We start from the raw sequence: 21,172 nt of genomic DNA, 5'->3' as shown, positions 1-21,172 counted from the left end.
AATGTGTCATTGAATGAGAGTCTAGAGATAGACGAAATAGAGGTGCAAAATATATTACAGAACCTTAATGCTAACACGGCCATTGGGTTAGATGGCATATCGGCCCATGTGTTACGAGAATGTGCAAGAGAATTAGCACCTCCTCTAACCAGGCTGTTTAATTTAAGCCTCAGTTCTGGTAAAGTATCAATAGAGTGGAAAGAGGGGAAAATAATTCCACTGCATATGTGAGGCTCCAAGACAGAGGTTGCAAATTATAAACCAATCAATATATCTGGAGTGGTGGTTAAGGTGTTGGGGAAATTGGTAAAAATTAGAATTCAGGACTGGGTGGGCAGAAATATGATACTTTATAAGGGGCAACATGCTTTTGTGAAAGGTAGGTCTTGCCTCAGTAACTTGATTACTTTCTATAATAAAGTAACAGTAGAGTTGGATAAAGGTATTCCTTACTCAGTGATATTGCTGGACTTGGCAAAGGCATTTGGCAAGATTCCACACAGAACTCTGTTGCATAAATTAGAGCAAATGGGTATGGATCTGAAGCTGGTGATTTTGATTAGAGGATGGCTGGTGGATAGATACTAAAGAGTGGTTTACAGAGGAGCTGAGTCCAGGAGAAGGCAAGTGACTAGTGGTGTACCTCAAGGCTCAGTGCTTGGTCCTCTATTGTTTAATTTGTACATCACTGATATTCGGAATACTTTGGAAGGAAATATCCACTTGTTTGCTGATGATGCAAAATTAGGAAGAGCGATAGTCAATTCAGATGCTGTAGATATCTTGCAGGATGACTTAAATAGGCTGACGGTATGGACTGAGGTAAATAGCTGTCAGTTTAATGTGGCTAAGTGTAACGTGATGCACTTCGGAGGATGAGATCACATGTTGTTTACTATATTAACGGAACTGAACTGCAAGAAGTTGACGAGGCAAGGGACATGGCAGTTATTGTGGACAGAGAACTTAAATTTAAAGGGCATATTGCAAAGATTGCCAAAACATCACATCAAATTACATGTTTGTTGAAAAATGCAACAAGCAGGGATAAGGAAGTTATTGTTCCACTTTATAAGGATTAATAAGACTGCATTTGGACTATTGTGCACAGATCTGGTCGCCAGGATTTCTTGGTGATGCGGAAGTGGTGGAGAGGATTCAGAGGCGAGTTACAAAGATTGTTGCAGGTCTGTGGGATGTTCCCTACGAGGATAGATTGAAGATCTGTGGGCTCCAAAAACTAGCTGATAGATGTAGGAGAGGAGATATGATAGAATAATATAAATTATTAAATGGATTTTACAGGATTGATACCGATGACATTTTTAAGACCAGTGCAGGAAGGGAGAGAACGAGGGATCATCCCTGGAGATTATGTAAGAGTGTGGTTAACAAGGATGTTAGGACTAGATTTTTTAATTGGAAGGTTGTGTTTTTAATTGGAAGGGTGGAATGCTTTGCCAGAGGTGGTTGTGAATGCTTCGTCTGTGAATGAATTTAAGGAGAAGTATGATAGCTTTTGTGTATATAATGGTTAGTGTATCAATGTATCGTCTCCCGCGATGAGTCTTTTGAGTCCATGGAGACACCGTTATAATAATGATAACAATAATAATACTAATAAAGTAATTGTCTTGTTCCTTTAACCATTTCTGAAGGACTCGTCCTCTTGTAACATGACGCATCATTTCTGTTGGACGTGTTTGTCACAAGTAGGATAAACGATCAACTTGGTCAGCAACAATATCCAGGTTGGGTGTGCCATTCAGTGCCTGTTCTATTGGTATTGAGGATGCCAGGAAAACATACTACAGATCATACTACACTGTTACCACTTGCATGATCGTGATCAAGCATGATAGATCTATATCCTCAGCCCTCATAAAATTTCTTCGCTCTATGTAGCCTTTCTTCTGCCCTCTAGTTCAATGTCGATATAAGTAGCTGCTTGTGTTTTGCGAAATATGTATGCTTGCAACTTTCAGTTGCTAATTATCCCATTTGGGCAATGTCCGAACCACACTGAATTCTGACACACTCACTGGGTCTACCTGGTGGTATTGCACAGTCATATGACCAATTTTATCTCGTATATTGGACGTAATGATTCTGCAGTTCGCCTGCCTTTTCGTCATTCAGCTGCTTCCAGTCACAAAGTTCAGTTGATGTTTTTTTTTCCTGGTGCTTACCTCGTTTTTTCATTATGTCTGAAACTTATTGCATGTAGCTAGCCAACAGAACAAACGGTTTCCGAGATAGTCTTAGTAGCCATCTCTATAATCCACTACCCATTACGACCCTTGCCCATTACTATACACATACCATACCCAGTTCATCGTACTTGCCCCCAGGAACCAGTCTCCTGTCAATTTAAAGCAGGTACTTATCGTACGTCATTAGTCAAGTGTTATTGATGAATATTTAGAAATTAAAAATGGAAAGTCCATCTTACCCTGAAATAATTTTAAGCAGTGTAAAAGTTTTGCTTAGTACCTATAAGGCAACTTCACGTCAGCAATAGAACATAGAATAAAATGCAACGACAGAATTATTTTCAAAAAGCGACACTACAGCGTAAGATAGCAGATGGTCAGCAATTTTTAAACTGTGTGAATATAATAAGACAATAATATAATATTAATATAACAAACTATATATGTATAATATAAATATGATAAACTATATAAATATAATAAGATAACAATATTACCTGTCATATCTCACCTTGAACTGGTATAATATTAGTATAGTCATTTAGCATCTCATTCCATTTCCCAATATTCTTCACGCAGAGAAACTGCATCTTACTCCTTTCTGAAAACATGCCTGCAGAGAGAATTCATTTGTTTTCTTCTCTCTCAGCGCTCTGTTGCAATATTTATTACTGTTTATCAGAGGCTTATTTCACCTACTTATATCCATTCATCTCTCGTTGTAATTTCTGTAAATCCCATTCCATCAACCTGCGTACTCAACTTCCTATAATGCTGATACAGTTTAATTAAATCAGTTTCTTTAATTGTGTATATACAATGATGTATCAGGACCCAAATCGTTAGATGCATTTTAATGAAATATGATATGAGGAATTTACTGAAATTCATTTGCAGAACATGGGACAAAAGCCAGATTAGTTAATTCGCTCAAGTCTGTTCTTTGAGTCGACTTTACGTGGAAACAGACTCTTCCGTTGAAAATCAAAGCAATAAGATGCTTACAAATTATTGGTAAAATAGTACGTAATTATTATTATTTATATTTAGTAATAGATTGATACAAAATTAAAGTTTTGAAATAAATATTATAAGAAACATTTTAATCTCATAAGACAATCTAATAAGTTTTTGTTACCTCCTCCCAATTCTCTGGATCTGCTCAAATGGAAGTTCTGTATACCATGTGAGTACTCCATTCGCATATTTGGTTATTAAAAATTTTAAATTATAATTAAAAAAATAAATAAAAATTATAGTTTCGAAAAACTAAAATCGAACATTTTGCTCACCATCTTTGAGCTTTCTTATTTTTTATTTTTATATTTATTTATTTTGAATGTTTTCATTTGCACGTTATTTAATTCAACCCATTCTTTAATGGTCTGGCCAAGACATTTTCTTTTATTTTTTATTATTATTTTATCTATCTATCTATCGTAGTCTTTTCCTCTTCTACCTTTACGGTGTCGAGGTTTCTTGTACCTTGTAACCGCAACCATACTCGTGGTTAGCCCTATTCCTTATATGTCTTATGTCTGTAAATGCTTGGGCCGGTTGCCAATTCTCGGGGACAAAAAATAACCGAGTTTCTGATTGAAAGAGCCCTACCTCCATATGAGACCGGCTAATTCACTTTTCGTTGAAAGAGAGCAGATAACGTTCCTCACGGGAATCGAACGCAGGTGTTTCCGACCAAACGGCTTCATCTATATCGACTGAGCTACGAAGGCTGAGTTCTGGACGTATACCTGATATTCAAGTTCTGGACGTATATTCAAGAACTTGAATTATCTTATATTATTTTATATTCCTTCAACACCTACAAAGAGATAATTCTGTGAATATCGAAACCAGCTCTTAACGCAAAAGATAATTTTTCAGAAAGGTATTTTTTCATAATAAATTATTCGTTCCTGGATGTGTACACTGTAACTAACTAGTTCTGAAAGGACGTACTTTGATTGAATATGGTAGCCTAGAAGAACTTTTATTAGACGTGAAACTCCATGCAGAAATACACACTTATGGCTTTTATAAATTTATGATAGTTCAAATTCTTGAGATATACAAGATGTACGTAGTCAGCCGTATGATAACGACTCACATCTTCAGGAAATCTAAGGAATAATAAAAAATATTAGACTGAATTTGTTGGAGTGATAAGTGACAACAATTTTAGATATGTGGCAATTTCCTGATTAGAAAATGAATGTTAAAGGATCAGTGTCCTCCGCAAATTTATTACTGGAGTATTTGATCTTTTTTTTATTATTAAAATGAGAAACTCCACGGCCTACTGAACTGATGTACATCTGAAAGGTTAATTTCTTAATTTAAGCTGAAAATAATCTTGTCAGGTAAATGTTTTTGTTCTTGTTGTTTATTGTAAATGTATATATTTTATTTTATCATTAAATTTCGATTGCGATATTTATTTTGTGTCAGAGTACACTAATTTAGATTGAAAACATCCCATTTCTAATATCCAATATTTAAACGATTATTGAGTATGTCAGAGGCAAAATAGCAACATTTGGTCCCTCGATACCAATTTTAATGGATACTTTGAATCTCGAGAAGAATTTTTGTTGGATAATATAATAGCGACGTCTTTTTAATGTAGTGAGTAGTGAAGCACACACACACACACACACACACACACACACACCGTGAGAAACTGTAAATTTTTCTAAAAATGTGAGGTAAAAAACAAAACATTTTCTTTAATTTTGAAAATTGAGGAATTTTTCCTCTGTTACATCTTTATTTGGACAACCTGGCCACTGTTGCACATCAATATCAATCTACATTTCGCTCTGTTTGCTTCCTGAAGCGTGTTATGTAATTTATGGACGAACCATTTATCCAGAATGAGCACAATATGATTTTGTAGCTATCGATCACATGGCATTTATTTTTAAGTACGACATAATATGATCTATTAAAGAAAGTAGAAAGGACTTTTATTTACGCAGTACAAAAATTAAAACAGAAGTATTCAGCTATATACGCAGATCCTTTGTCATGATTGGAGGAATAAATATAAATGTTGCAAATTAGTAGAGGAAACCATACGTTTACATTTAGATGTAGTTGTAACCAGCAAACTAAAGAAAATTCTATGATGGTTGATCCACTCATTGGGATTCACTGCTACTAGCAGATGCGTTCTGTCTCTAGAAATGTTCTAGATAGCTGTTGGTCTGCTTGAAAGCAATTACCAGGTTACAGGCAGACGGACTATCTAATCTCCATTCGCATGAAAAGCCCGAGTAAAAATTTATCTCATCATCAAATAATATGCGAATTCTAGGTCTTCCAGCCAAAGGGCAACCGTCGCCACATCTTTGCGACTCACCTACGCAGAGTCCAATCTTACGTTTTTAATTTTGGTATCATTCTTACTTAAAAAAACATAAACTCTTGTGAAAATACTAAATTAAATTTACTTTAATGTAAGAAATTGATAACAGATCATTTAAACGAGCGTTGATTTATTTATCACTTGCGTACCACATAAATTCAAATTCTAGTTTTCTTCTAATAGTAATCAAGCATGATGAATATATTCCTTGTTAAAGTAACAAAAGTTAAAAATTGCGATAATTTTTTTTCAGAATTTGCAAACAAACTTGACAGTTATCTTAATTTTATTACTCTGTTAAACTTGCCTTTTTAATAAAATTTCTTTATGTATTAACTATATTTTAACTATATATAAAACAGTTTTATATATATATATATATATATATATAAGAAAAACTCTCCTGCAGTAAATCAGATTCAGCAAAAATGGCCTCCGAATGAAAGGATTTGAATAGAATAACCTTGATCTAAATAATCGTCCTTTGCGCCACATACATCATTCATTTCCATCAAATAAACAGATGCAATAACCTCATGCGGTGTCACCATAATGCCATTATATTGCAAATTACTTCGCTATCAGCCTCCTCCCACAGTTTATAGCGAATTTTGTATAGTTGCCATTCAATACTATTTTAACTTTTATTGTGTCATCGTTATTATTCCGTTAAATCTTATTTCCTCAGAGTCATCTTGTTTTCCAGTACCTTTTATTAAATGTATACTTCTCATCATTAATCATTCATTAACTGAGTCGTTTAAAGCGGGCCAATGTCATCCTGAAAGAAGAATCTCCACTGACCCAAATTTCGACGCCTCCTTTCCCCTGAACATTTGCCTTCTTCCTCCTCGTCTTGGGGTATATGTACCATTGCTAAGATATGTAGATATAAACATCATGTACCATCATGGAATGTAGTGCTTCATAGTGACATTGTGCAATCAACCGAAACAACTTGGAACAAATGATATTTATTTATGTATTAATATTTATATATTAATATAGTATGACAGCAACATCTGCTTTTTAGAGGTACATTAAATAGCGCTCTCTATGTAATATATTCATGATTTGGCACAGAGTTGAAATATATATTCAAATATAAGCGTAGTGCTTTCAAATGTGTAATTAAAGTATGATTCATCTGTGGACCTTCCACGTTTAAATGTTTCCCTGTTGTGATCAATTTGCAGGGGATACATATGATATGCAGATACCGTCTTCATTTTAACAGTAATGAATTTGAAAATTAAATTTTAAAAAAATCAACCTTCTAACGCTGATAATTATCCAAGGGAATTAGGTTGTATTCTTTTATCGGTAGGGTGCCTGATCTCTATCTTTTGCCATCGAGACACTGAAGTGTATTTCAATCCTGGTGCTAGATGAAAGATGATGAGAATGCAGCAGACAACTATTGCTAATTCGTGTTTTCCTAATATTATTTAGGATTATACAATTTTTTATTGGTTGTGTTGTAAAGTCGATTTATTGACAAAATTTTTATCACAATAAAATACAGAATTTCCAGTTTTGAATAATAACAGAAAATTAATCTAAACTGTATTTATTTTTTACAAATCATATATAGAAATATATATTCCATTAATAGTCTTCTTTTTACGAAATATCCTTAATTGCTTTTATTACTACACAGGTGGCGCTGAAGTTACTTCTCCCACGGTTACCTCGCTAACGGGACTATTTCCACCTCCACCTCCTGCTGTTGTGGCAGTGGTTGTGTCGCCGCCCTCTTCAGATTTACAGTACTGATGGTAATTTAGCATAAATAAAACGAATGCAGTTCAATTATCTAACAGTACAGGACATGTGTTTTAGTTATTATTAATGCGATATATGATTCTCATATATATGAATGTGTGTGTGTGTGTGTGTGTGTGTGTGTGTGTGTGTGTGTGTGTGTGTGTGTGTGTGTGTGTGTGTGTGTGTGTGTGTGTGTGTGTGTGTGTGTGTGTGTGTGTGTGTGTGTGTGTGTGTGTGTGTGTGTGTGTGTTCCGCTAGAAATAATCACTGAAATTTGTCTTTGACAATACAGTACTCAAGGACTATTCTGCCATAGGTGAGTAACTTAGTTCCTTGAATAAATTTGGTTTAATCCTTTATCCAAGTGTGAGCAAACAAAGTTTGCGCCTGAAATTATCTCCAGGACTGGGGTAAGGTGGTACAACACCGGGAAACTCGTTGCAAAGGTGGAGCAAGCAAACATCACTCCTATCTCAGTATCTCCCATAATGCAAGAACATCTCCTTGCGGACATGTATAATGCTATGCATTAAGGGAAGAGCCATTATCCAGACTAGTTTCGACCTTTATTCAAGTCTCTTCAGTGGGAGCCAGGCCCAAGTGGAGATACCAGGCAGAAGCAATGGCGAGGTCATCTTTACCTATAGGAGTTGCCAAAAGGTGTGCCACCTTTTTTTATTAAATTACTCTGGATTTAGAGAAAGATGTTGAAAGTTTATTTTTCACTTGGTTAGACTATTAAAAAAAGTCTAAAAAAGAAACTGGAAAAGAAAAATAGAAACTAGTCTGGGTAGTGGCCCTTCCCTTAATGCATAACATTATACATATCCGCAAGGAGATGCGTTTTGCATTAGGGAGATACTGAAATAGGAGTGATGTAAGCTTGCTCCACCTTTGCAACGATTTTCACGGTGTTTATACTACCTTACCCCAGTCCCGGAGATATTTTCAGGCGCAAACTTTGTTTTCTTACACTTGGATAAAGGATTAAACTAAATTTAGTACAGTCTAACCAAGTGACTATTCATGAAACGAACAAACACTGCATTACGTTTATAGGAATATATATTGAGTGTTTTAACTGCCAATTATTCATTTGTTGATTTTTAATATTATTGCTTTTTATTATTTGGATGGAGTTCCCGGATTCATCACGACTGGCCAGTCCAAATTAAGCTACACTTCACAATCCAACCACTTTCACTTCATGTCCTCCGGTAAGATTAAGTATTTTCAGAGACGAAAAACGGAATTGTCAGGGCGAAAGAAACCTTGATGTACCTTCATATGAGACAACTAACTCACCTCCAGATGATTAAAAAAAAAAAACATATTAAAGTTTTTCATGCCATAAAAAGATTCGGGCCAGATTCTTTGCAACCGAAGGACGTCTGGTGTGTGTGTGTGTCGTACTTCCGGGTGCTCTTCAGAGTTGCATGCTTAGAAACTCTGATATTGTATAGTTACAAATTCTGAACACCAGTGGGCACTACTATGACTTCCTCCTCTCATAATCAAAATTGTGCAATACACGTTTATCATTGCTATGTGATGATATTCATAGTGATGAGTTAGCAGGGTGATGTTTCCGATGTGGTAATCACATGCATATTGACGACTGCATTGGTAAATTTACGTAAACATTTTTCTATATAAAGAAAAAAAAAATGTTTCTTTTGTGAAACAGAATTCTACAAAATAATGCTGTTAATATTTCGCATTCATTAACTTTACATTTATGCAATTTTAATATTTCACGGATGGGTAATGAAACGGAAACGGAAATTCATCTGGAGAAGATAAGCTAGGTTCAGAACTATATAAATACGCAGGAACAAGATTCAAAAAAAGACTCTTATTATTTTTAAATAAAATTTACTCAACTGGTATCCCCCAATAGAATGGAAAAAAGCAATTGTGATTCCTATCTTTAAGAAAAGTAATAGAGATGACCCTAAAAACTATAGAGGTATCAGTATACTAAATTCCTGTTACAAAATATATAGCAGAATCTTAAATAGCAAACTAATGAAATATTCCGAAAACTTTATTCTAGAGGTACAGAATGGATTTAGAAAAGGAAGATCATGTATAGACCCGGCCTTTTGCCTAAAATTAATAGTAGCGAAAAGAAGAGAATATAATTTGGAAACACATATTGCATTTATTGACTTTGAAAAAGCATTTGACAAAGTTAAAAGAAACATATTATTTAACATATTAAAAGAAAGACAAATAATATCCTAAAAGCTATCACAAGTATATATGAAAATAATCAAATACAAATAAGATTAAATCACGAGCTATCATATACAAGAGAGATAAACCAAGGGGTCCGACAGGGATGTCCCCTCTCAGCAACTCTTTTTAATATCTACTTAAATGAAATAATAATAAAATGGAGTAAAAATTTTCAACAAGGAATTAAACTTTCACCTACAGTTAAATTAAACACTCTCCTCTTTGCAGATGACCAAATAATAATTACAAATTCCGAAGATAACTTACAGAAAGCTATTTTAAACCTAAATGAGATATCCAAAGATTATGGTATGATAATATGAACAGAAAAATCAAAAACTATGGCCTTTAAAGGACAAGATCCGGCAAGAACAAAAATAGTAATAGATAACAAGATCTTAGAACAGGTGAATCCATTTAACTACCTAGGATGTATGATCACATATGAAAATGAAAAAAGATATAAACGTAAAAATTGCAAAATATTTAAAAATAACAGATGTTATTAACTCTATATTTAAACCAAACCTAGTTCAAAAACAAACCAGGCTAAAGGTATACAGTACATTAGCCTTACCGGTCTTAATGTATGGAAGCGAAATGTGGACAATAAAACAAAAAGACAAACAAAGATTAACAACAGCAGAAATTAAGTTTATGAGAAAAACTGCAAAGTATACCCTATTTGATCACAAAAGAAACGAAGATATTATGAAAGAATTAAACCAAGAACCAGTAATTGAAAAAATTAAAAAAATATAAACATAAATGAATGGAACACGTTCAAAGAATAGAAAGATTACCAAAACAAGCCTTAAATTACAAACCATTAGGAAAAAGGAAACCAGGACGTCCTCTTAAACGATTCAACGATGACTTCTAAGGCCGGAACAGGCCGTGATAGGCCTAAATCCTTGATACGTATGATGATGATGATGATGACGGATGGGTGATATCAATTTCCATTATTATTCTTTATAGTGATTATTCATTCAAAATATTTCGTTGCTCAAAATAATGCAAGAAAAAAGTTTTATTCATATATATGTAAATCAGCAATCCTTTTATCTCCTAAGTATTTTATATCGAGGCTTTCCACTTTAATAAATGTTATTAATTCCATACACCACATTTTATCAATAGTTTAACATTATTTATACCTTAGTGAGCTTTAAACGTGAAGAAAACTGTCAAGAATAAATAATATCAAATTTGTTCTCTCTGGCTATGGTTGAAGTGTTTTAAATTTTTTTTATTCAAGTCTTAAAATTAAGACCTAAAAATGCCTTTTGTTTAATAAACAATACGCACCTATTACTTACCCCATACGTAGCCATACGACTTCCCTCACACACGAGTCCACTTTTACACGGACAATATGTATTATAAATGTCTGCTTCTTCACTTTTCTGACACATAGTATCTGTATGAAAATTAAAATATGACATTTATTTATTTTGGAAAAAAACTTCTGCATAAATTTTACTTTGAGATTTTTGTAATTTGTAATTAATTTAATTAATTTTTTTTTCAAAAAGCAGGAATGGTAAAATTTCAATAAAGTATAAGGGTGTTTAACTTCAAATATAGGAATAGTATTGTATTAGTGAGACAGATCTGAGAATTGTAAACAGTAAACATTTGAGGAAAGTAATAAGAAAAAATGCTTCTTTGTTTGTTTTTTTTATTTCATTCTTAATGACAGGATAGTCTTAAACATGATGTGTTGATGCCAAAAGAAAAAAAAAATCTGAAAGTTAAGATTATTTTCCGAACAGAAAAAAAAATTTGATTATCTGCATTTATTGAAGATAAAGAAAAGATGAATATTTTTAATATTGTAGTACATAATGTAACCACTATAAGTATGATATTCTGCGTCAGCAGTATATCTTATGATATTATTATTAAGTAGAGTTATGATCATGTTTTTCCTACATTCTATCTCTGAAATATGGTACAGTCTAATATAAGACCATAGATTCCAAGAGAAATTTAAGCTTCTCGCACAAACACACCTCGGCAGAGTGCCGTCTTACTTCCCTGATCAGACTTTCTTCCCTTCCACGCATACATACGAGGGGGGGGGGAGGCTGGAATATTCTGATAAACATCTAGAACAAAAATGATATTAAAGCCACTGATATAACCAAAAGAAAGAACATACGAGTATATAAGAACATAAGTTACTTTCATAACTCTGCTACTAGCATGTTCTTTCTTGTGGCTTAAAGGACACATAAGTGATGTGTCCTTTTTTAGAAATTGAGACTTAGCAATCTAACTAATAATTTAAACCCTTCCAGACCCTGCTAGTTGATCATGTTTTAAAATCTTTTCGTTCATTTTGTCATTTGCTGTCCGGATCTTCAGTTTATTGATTTACCAGTCAGTCTAGAATTTGACGATAAAATTTCTTATAACATAAATCCGCTAACGCTTTTTATTTCCCATGGAAAAGTAGGCGAAATCTATCTAAAATTTCTTTTATATTACCAATATCGAATAAGAGTTTAAAATCTCCTTCATCGTTATTTCTTTTTTATTATTATTTTACAGCCTCGAATTAAAGAAAAAAAACCGGTCATTTCAAGTCAATAATGAATAGAGAATGGTCTTTAAGATCCTTCTGCACGATGTATTCATAGAGTAGAGAAGAAAGAAATTTTGTAATTCGTGAAAACGAATTTAGGGCTTCTCTTCCAACATTAGATCTAACAAGCGAGAGACTAAAGCAAGGAATTTCCCTTTAGACTATCCTACCATATGTTGCTGTTTTATAATTACGACCGAAGTAAATAAAACTAGAACGCCGGCCAGGATCGTCGCCAGATTAGATCGTGCCCTGAAGCAAACAATTAAATGTCGCCCCTAATGGATTATAAGACAAAAACACAAGAAAGTTTCCAATTGCTATTTTGTCTTTATTACAAGAGAAACATTAATACAAAGCAATTATATAATAATGTTAATTAAATGTTTGCTCTACGGGGATATCGCACAATAAAATGTTTATAATCTCTTAGCAGGAATTGTTAGCGTAGCGACGGCGCCTACCGTAATATGGCTGAAAGAGCACCCTTATTAAAGCGGCGCGGTGAGGCCGGCTGCTTCTATGCTGCACTCTGCCGACGGTACTAATGCCGGCATGTTTAGTCTGTTAAATGCGTGTATTCTTCTAGGAGGCTTACCTGTCTTGCGTAATGAACAACCTTAGTTGCCTAGTGAAAGATCCTTCTACCTACAGATGAGACCAGCTAACTCACTTCAATTGAAATACTTGTAATCTTTATAAAGGTTCTTTGCATCCTAGACAGTGATTCGATCCAAGAGCTTTCTAAAAGGACATCGTTTTTCGATTCGAGTGAATCCCATACGTCTGTTAACCCGTGCACAATAGTGTTCTGGTCAACAGACCGTTTCAAATAACATAAAGCAATATTATGTTCTTTGAATCCTGAATCTTTTAAGCTAGACAAATAACTGTATTGTTATCCAGTAAGATTCCGTTACCTATATAGATGTGACCTCGCGGTTAGCCTAGTGGCTTTGCGCTTCACAACCATATGCTTGGGGAAGGAGTGTCCTAGGTTCGATTCTCGTCGGTGACGTGAGGAGCTGAAGGATCTTCCTCGGCCATAGCCAAGTTAGCTGGTCTTGGGCGTGGACAGCAGGTTTTTTTCCTTAGTATATCCCGGGGGGTTTCCTCCCTCAAAGCAGTCTAGCCGGTCCCGTGAACAAACTCTTTGACAGACATGGGATACCACCGGGAATAAGGAGCAACCAACCTATTAAGCGGGATTATCGGTTACGGAAGCTTACGCGGTAAAATGTATAGGCCTGCAAGAAAGCGTAACATACGATGATATAGACGTCTTCATAGTGTCATATGGGTAACAGACCCTTACAATTAGATAGGATTAAGAGATACGCTTGCGAGATTACACGATCTCTCATCGTTGAGGGGGGGGGATACCCTTAGTAATGGTCGTGTAAACTGAACAATGGAAAATGGAGAGTGGCAACACCCCACCAATTAACTGCTCATGAAGTAATGATCTACCATCAGTTTCGACCTTATGAAGAAATGTTTGCTTCATATAGTCGAAGGTTGTAAATTCTTATGTGATTATTTATAAACTATGACCATGCTATCGAGTGGAGATTGAACTGCCCACTCAGTCTCCAAAAGTTAGATAGGGCTAAATGGCCTCGCCTACTCCCGTATATACGGGAATAAAAAGGCGTTAGCTGATTTTTAAAAGAGCCTGTGTAGCTCAGTGGATGTGGCGTTTGCTCACCACCGCGCTAGGCCGCACGAAGGAAGTCTTGGTTTCGAATCTAGTCGGCGACTAGAGGAAATTTTTCTAAGCCTTTTTTCGACCGGTTCCCGAGTTAGTCGATCTCTGGCACGGGCAAGCAGGTTTTTCCTCCCGGAAACTCGGGTTTTTCGTCCTGTAAACTCAAGAAAATCGACCGTAGAACCCACATTATTTCAGACATTAAATATATTGTGTTAGGGTTAGAGACCACGAGATGGCGGCACATTTGAGCCGTCTCTCTTCACTGCGTACCGCTTAATTAGTGATAGCCTTGGGCCATCTGTCTCTGATTGGGTACCAGTGGAGATTGAACTGCCCACTCAGTCTCCAAAAGTTAGATAGGGCTAAATGGCCTCGCCTACTCCCGTATATACGGGAATAAAAAGGCGTTAGCTGACCATGCTATCGGTATATAAATAGAAAGTTAACTTCATTAGACAATACAATTTTCTGCCATTAAATATTGGTCCAAATTCTGTTTTCGTGAGCATCACTGCAGATGTTATTTCCGTAATTGCTAGAGATGAGGGCCTATATGTGTAGTTTTCGATGTCCTCTTTTCAATGAAGTGGACGGATTAAATTTAAATGCATGGAAGTTCACAGAAAGATTTTTCTTTTTTTCGAATATAAGTAATATAAATCCACAAAATAAATACCATTAGCTACATGTAAGTCTATATAAGAAATTAATTAATATAAAGACCTGATTGATTATAATCGCTTGTACATCTGATGCTACTTTTGCAATAGTAACAAATCAACTGCCATATAGTAGTTTTAGATGAAAAGAAAGTTTCTTATCATTTAAAAGAGCAGTTCTCCTTACACCTGCAGATGGGGAGCATCTATGAATTTTAAAAAAAAAATAAATATTCCTGAAGTGCATGAAACAGAAAATATGAATAAACTATTCCTGTAACTTGAAATAAATATATATACGAGGGGACACATAACAAGATTGATTTTCACCTTTATCTAGCAATGGAGCACAGAATGCCGCATTATTTCCATATTGTACACAGCATTGGTCGTCTCCACATTCTGAAGATGCAGTACAACTGTAGCCCAAATACGGACACTGAAAATTTAGAAATATAAGGAATTAAAATTCCGAACATTTCAAAATCTAACAATATGTGAGTATATATTTTATTTAAGATGTGCTACAAAAAAAAAAAAAAAAAAAAAATTAATTATTAGTAATTATTAACTGAGTAAGCAATGGTTTGAAATTTAGGTTTCAAACTGGCTGCTGATGCATGAAAATCTGTCAGGGAATGTTGATTTACATGAGTAAATATGTAAATTTTATATAATATAAATTTTATAAAATATAAATTTCTTTTATATGCAGTTCGCTATAACAATTCAGAATCATGGGGGAATTACATTCCTAAAAAAAGAAGTAAAAGCAATTTTTTTATTATTAAATTACAAAGGCTAAATGATGTACAACTGTAGCTGAAGTACGTACAATTTACAATTTACAGTACAGATAATTTAGAAATATAAGAAATTATAATTGCAAACATTTCGAAATCCAATAATAAAACAACTAAGTGAACACAATGCACTTACTTTTCCTAGCATTTGCAAAGTTCGTTAAGTTGGCAGACGTATTCGATCAGCCTTACATATAAATCTTGTTAAACACATTCAGATATGGATTCAAGTTTGAATGGGTGTTATAGCATTTCAAATGAAGAAATTTTTCGTTATATAGAAGGCGGGGAGAGAACACGGGGGCACCGATGGAAGTTAAGGTTGTTCTCAGTCAAGAAAGGGGTAAGAGCTAGGCTTTTCTCTCAGAGAGCAGTGAGTGAGTGAAATGATTTGCCCTTATGGGTAATGAGTGCATCTAGTGTAAATGAATTTAAGGGAAGGTATGATAGCTGGGGTGATTAATTTACAGCCTCCCTCGATGAGTCCTTGGCTCCCTGGAGGTCTCAGATAATGATAATAATAATAATAATAATAATAAGTTTCTTGTAATAATACATGAACGTTTTTTTAATACAAGGACTTGGTACAGCTGACAGCGATTCATTACAAAATTTTAGATACAAGAATTTATTCAGGACACAAATAGCCTGAGAACATAATCTTATATTATATAAAGGCAGTCTGATGTGAGACAGAAGCCAAAAGATCAAAGTATGTTGTTGCTTGCTGCTACACACCTGGAAGTCCAGAAGAAGATGTCGACGACATGCATCATCGATATATTAACATGAGTGTAGGCCGAGCAATTATCATGGGAGACTTCAACTATGGGGATATAGATTGGAAGGAGGAAAGGGTGGAAATGGAATGTATACAATTATTAAGGGACAGTTAACTAAAACAGCGCGTGATGGAGGGGGGGGGGGGTGACAGGAGTTTGAGAGTATTGGATCTGGTAATAGCATCAGATGATCTACTATAACTACAGTAGCAACCCTACCTCCGATCGGAGAAAGTGACCATGAAGTCTTGTTCTGGGTGGTGGCTCAAGATGTGGAAATTTAGTCAAGAAAGAGTTTATGCGGAACTACAAAGCTGTAGGGGATAAACCCAATAGGAATTAAGTGGATGACTGGCAATATAAGCTGCAAAAAAGAAAGCATTGTAGAAGGAATATAAAAAATAAACAAAAACGTGATCAGCATGCTCATGAGCAATATAAAGCATAAGCAAGAAGGTTAAATCAGATTTTGAGAGAAAATTATCTAAACAGACCAAAAGAGTTTTATCGCTGCTTAGAAAATAAAAGAAAGAATGATTACGTAAGGGTAACTTGACTCATTGCTGATGGTAGAAAGTGATAGAAGCAGAAGAAATATTTACTAAGTCACTCAGTGATCCCTTTGCAAGGGTAGATCATCCATGTGGTGACTTTGCAGTTATTGACCTGACAGAGACTGATATGAACATTGAGGTAGATGAACTGCAGGAACTCAGTATATTAAAAAATATCAATATGAATACAGCAGTGGGCCTGGATTATGTCAGCTCCTGTGCATTTGAACTGCTGTGCCTCTGACGAAGTTGTTTAATCTAAGTTTCATCTGGCAAGGTTCAGAGGTATTGGAAAGAGGGTAAGATACCATTACATAAAGGTGGCTCCAAGAAGGAAGTAGCAAATTGCAGACCAGTTATTATCTCTGGAGTGGTGGTTAAAGTATTGGAAAGTTAGCTAAAAGTAAAATTCAGAAATTAGTGGATAGGAATGTGATATTCTATAAAGGAAATGGCTACACCATACTGGTGGACTTTATACATGGAAAACTATGTATAGAAAAAAATAGACATGAAAAACTATTACATAAGTAATAGTTTTCCATCTCTATTTTAGACAGTTAGAGGGTGATGTATGGTGGAGTGGAAACAAGGCAAATGAAGGTCACTAGCGGAGTGACTCAGGGCTCTGTACTAGAACTACTGCTCTTTTAATTTGTACATTAATAATATAGCACAAGGTTTGAAGGGGGAGGGATTCAGTTGTCTGCGATGATGCGAAATTAAGGATGGCAATAGTTGATAAAGGTGCTGTATATATCTTTCAGGATAATTTAAATAAATTGGCGGTGCGAGGAAAGGACAATGGTTGTCAATTTAATGTTGTAAAATGTAAGGTGATGCACTTCGGGATGAAAAGTTTACATGCATTGTATCATATTGATGGTACTAGTTTACAGCAAATTGATGAGGCTTAGAATCTGGGAGTGATGGTAAATAGAGATTTGAAATTCAGTGGTCATATTGCAAGAGTTGGCAAAATAGCTCAGGGGATTACTTGGACTTTAAAGAACACATCGACAAGTAAATCAGGAGGTTATTATCCTTCTTAATAAGGCTATGATTCGGCCACATGTTGACTACTGTGCCCAGATTTCATCATCTGATTTTCTTGTAAATCGGAAGGTGGTAGAGAGGATTCAGAGATGAGCGACCAAGCTAGTGATAGGTCTGTGGAATGTTCCCTATGAGTAGAGATTATACATGTGTGGGTTGCAGAGTTTAGTTAATATGTGGAGAAGAGAGGATATGATAGAAACTTATGTTACTAAAGGGACTCTATAAGACTAATAGAAAAAAACATTTTTCAATATATAGGGAGTAAAGGGGGGAAATAAGGTGTAATGCTTGGAAGTTTTTTAAGAGTGTTATTAGCAAGGGTGTGTTAATTGGGTTCTTTACTTGTAGAATGGTGAATGAGTGGAATGGATTGCCAGAAGTGGTTGTGAGCTCCCTACAGTAAGTAAGTTTAAAGAGATGTATAATAGGTATTGTGTTCATGGATAGCGTGGGTCTCCAACAATGTCTTTTGACTCCAAGGAATACTCTTATAGATAATAATAATAATAATAATAATAATAATAATAATAATAATAATAATATCGAAATTTTCTGCCACTCATTTATATCAAGTGGTACAGTGATAAACACAGAAAAACCTTTTACTAGACAGTAGCGCCATCTGGAGACAAATCTTTTATGCAAAAATAACTTCAACTAAGAATCATAAGTGAGGCTGTGACTATTTCTTATGTGTCTCCTGACAACGAAAGGTAGGCTTTTTGTAAACCTATAGTACATTTCTAACGTTGGTGGAGTACGAATTTCTTATTATGTTATTTATTTATTGTATTTTTCACATTGCTTGGAGGTTTAATACTAAGATGTATATAGAGAACTGTCTTATACTTCACTTTTTTTTTCATAAAAATTATACCGAGAAGTATGATTACCCTGCGCATTAAGAGCATAAAATCTTTTATTACATTAGACTGGATTCAGATCTTTCTCTAGGATGCAGAAAAATTATAAGGGCTTCTTAGCTAAAAAAAAAAAAAAGGTTAGTAGTGAAGACATACTAAAACATGTTTTATGAAGAAAGGAATAACCGTCCTCTTTAATTAATTTTATTAAATTCAAGTTACTTGGCGATGAAGAGAGTTAGGCCTAACAGGTTTGTTGTTGTTATTGTTTATATGATGCTCACCTACATCTAGAGACCAAACAGAACTTTTTCAAGTCACTTCACACTTGATAGTTGTTTCACACCGGCGATGAAATTCATCTTTTACTTAAAGACATTCACAAATATCCCGACATGTAATGGGAATCGAATTAACAATTTACTAAGCGAAGTACTATCCACTCAATCAACCAGACCAGCTAATAATGATAAAGATATCCCATTGATTTTGCATGTTGTCCTGCACCGATAATCACTTTTGGAGTTGTTTATAGGTGCTAATTTAATAGAAAATACATGTACCAATATATATACGTATATAAAAATATATATATACCAATTAAAATAAACTAGTCTGAAGGCAAAATTGGTAGTTAATTCACAACATTTAAAATATTGAAAATTTAAAACTGTGTACCTGCCATTGAACTAAATGTAGGTTTATTGTATATGCATGTTATAAAAATATCGTGTGAATTAAATTTTAAATTCAACTTGTCTGAATTGTCTAGTTTACTACTTTTTAACGTTTTTGGAAATAATATAAATTATTATATTTTTCTTTTTTTTTACTTTTTCAGAATAATTTTACATATTTTAATTTGTGATGCATAAAATTCCACTTACCGTGTTCAATATTAAAAATGCAAAGAGAGGAGCAAGAAAGTTGTTCATATTATATTGATTTTCACCTTCTACAGATTTTCTTAATTAAGAAATCAAATGACCTACAAAATAATAATAATAATAATAATAATTGCATAGTGTGATAATAGCAGAATATACATATATATAAAGTTTTCTTTATTTCAAAAGCTTTCAACGCACCAACTGTTAATGCACCAGCATGTGTGTGAAACACATCCCTGTCATACAATCCCTTGAATTCCAGACCACATTCGTATAGTAAAGTTCGTCATATAGACATTTTTTTTTAAATAATTTATATATATTTAATTGCTTAAATAACATTTATGAATAGCTTGGATTAAGGGAACACGTCAGCCAGTTTGGTCATCAATCTACACCATTAAAAGATCTTTCCATTTTAGCTATAAGATTGTCATGTTGACGGATAACTGTAGTTTTAACTAATGTAACTTTTTCACTTCACTTAGAACTGTATCTTTGATTTTAACAAATGTAACAATGGTAGTGCGAAGTAAGTTTAGTCTGCAGCCTATCTCAGTATTCAATACGCCATCATCACAAAGTTCGATAAATTTAATCTTAGTATGTAACGTAATAGGTTTTCGAGTCTTCTTTTTGCTGGAGCAACAGCACCCTTACTTTGAATTTTTTTCCCTGTCATTTTTAACAACAATAAAATAAAATAATAGTTATAAACAGTTTACAAGTAAACAATTTACGAAAATTGCGCATCGGTTGATTCACACGGAAGGGTCTGTCGCTATGAGCGAATGCAGCGTTTGTATAAATTGGCATTGATCATAATTGAAAAGCGTCGTATGACCATATCGTCGTAAAGCGAAGCGTCGATTGTAAGAATACAATCTCATCTGGTTATTGGATTCAAATTTACATCGTTACCAGCTAATATCAGGACCGACCCTAGGAATTTTGTCGCCCCGTGAAATAGCATATTATTCCACCCCTTCCCCCTAAAAAAAAACTCTTTTAATGACGTCTTAAAGGCCATGATGTTAAGCTAGGCTTCAACATGAGTGATCATAAATTGTAAACAGTAGCTTTAGTTAATGAAAATTCATAAGTTAATGAAAAATAATCATAAACTATATATATATATATATATTTTTTTTTTTTTTACAGGAAGAGAGAAGAGACACTTAACTCTTTAATAGTGGAATTTTGTTCTGAAAATGTGTATCTGCATGGGTAATTAAAATCAAGCGAAGACGAGTATACTCGTCAAACGCATAGTAAATGCACCTGCTGTAAATTTTAATTAAATTATAACAAAATGGCAATTATTAAAAGTTAGTTTATTTGAAAAATCAATAATTTTATTGCTCCAGAATTCATTTACGTCACAAATTCATTTACGTCAACACAACCTAAAAATATTGTTTTAAAAAAAACATGAAAAATCCACATAGAAAAAAGTATAGCAACTTGTGGTATGATTATAGTTTATAAAAATTCGGATTCGACTTTCTAAAAACACTACAAATTAGGAGTGTGTTGCGCGATCTTTTTTTGAAAGTTTTTCGTAGAGTTTTCATTATTTTCTGAGAAAAATTAGGCACCGTTTGCACAGTTCTTACAAGAAATTATTTGAATTGCGTGCAATGGTATTTTATTTGCTTTGCATACCACAT

General features: G+C 34.2%; 1 long non-coding RNA gene across 2 annotated transcripts in view; it reads left to right on the top strand.

The window, feature by feature from the left end:
* LOC150106470 (uncharacterized) overlaps positions 1 to 20,855 on the top strand; it is a 63,350-nt gene extending 42,495 nt beyond the window's left edge. For both annotated transcript variants that reach the window (XR_016548307.1, XR_016548308.1), the window contains exons 3-5: positions 7,241 to 7,358; positions 14,892 to 15,048; positions 20,664 to 20,855. This is a non-coding gene — a long non-coding RNA (uncharacterized LOC150106470). The remainder of the gene's footprint in view (positions 1 to 7,240; positions 7,359 to 14,891; positions 15,049 to 20,663) is intronic.
* Positions 20,856 to 21,172: the final 317 nt, after the last annotated feature.

This window comes from Typopeltis vanoorti, chromosome 5, assembly GCF_054136105.1.
Source record: "Typopeltis vanoorti isolate ZY-2024b chromosome 5, IOZ_Tvanoo_1.0, whole genome shotgun sequence".
In the NCBI taxonomy this organism is placed as follows: Eukaryota; Metazoa; Arthropoda; class Arachnida; order Uropygi; family Thelyphonidae; genus Typopeltis; species Typopeltis vanoorti.
Note: the sequence above shows the minus strand (reverse complement) of the source record. Positions and strands in the feature narration are given on the sequence as shown.